Source organism: Nelumbo lutea, chromosome 7, assembly GCF_056320005.1.
Source record: "Nelumbo lutea isolate HS-2025 chromosome 7, American lotus-T2T, whole genome shotgun sequence".
NCBI classification, from domain to species: Eukaryota; Viridiplantae; Streptophyta; class Magnoliopsida; order Proteales; family Nelumbonaceae; genus Nelumbo; species Nelumbo lutea.
In genome coordinates this window covers 28,416,928-28,417,813 of record NC_142690.1, presented here as the reverse complement: position 1 = coordinate 28,417,813, position 886 = coordinate 28,416,928, and positions in this window count along the sequence as shown.

The following is an 886-nucleotide window of genomic DNA, read 5'->3' as shown; positions in this document are numbered from 1 at the left end:
CAAGCGATGCATTAATGAGCAACAACTATGTCAATCGTACGAATGGAAGCAAAGCAACCCTTGAGATAGCATGTACAACGCACACACCCTACAACGAAACTATTGCTTCAATGACATGGCTCAAAACTCTGTCATCCAATAACATTACTTTCTTTAATTGAGCCAACCTCCCAGAAACAAGACGAGCTCCTCAATCTTGAAAGATCCTTCTAGTTTGTTCTTCCTTTCGGCTTTGACAAAATGGAAAAAAAAAATGGTAATACAACTAAGGTGTCAATGGACCGGTTTTGGGTTAGATTTCGTTCAAATTAAAATCAATTTGAACGGATTGGACAGACTAATATGATATATTGGATTGAACATAGCCCGTCCATAATGAATTTAAATTGGATTGAACCAATATCTGGTCCATTGATAGAAGATAAGAACACAGGTGTCAATGGACGAGGTTTGAGTTGGAACCAATCTAAATTAACATGAACTTGAACAGATTAGACAGTACAGACATTGAACTGGACTGGTCCAAAATGGTCTTAAAATATTCATTGGACTGGATTGGACCAGGTCCAATTGTAATGGACTCGCATTGGACTGGATCGGATTGGACCAAATCCAGTCCAATTGACACCCCTAAATACAACGAAATTCGGTTGATCAAGGAGCGAAAAAAATCGATTGATCCATGGTTACAATAGAAGGTTGTTTCTTATAAACGAAACAGCTTTTTCTTCCGGCCACTCAACAATGCAAATTGTAAAGTAATCATGTACCAGGAAATAGTCGATACAAAATGAATGGCAAAGCATGGGTGATGCAGATGGTTCACGCATGTTATGTGTCTTCCAAGAATGTCAATGATAAAATGCAAAAGCATGGACCAATCTTC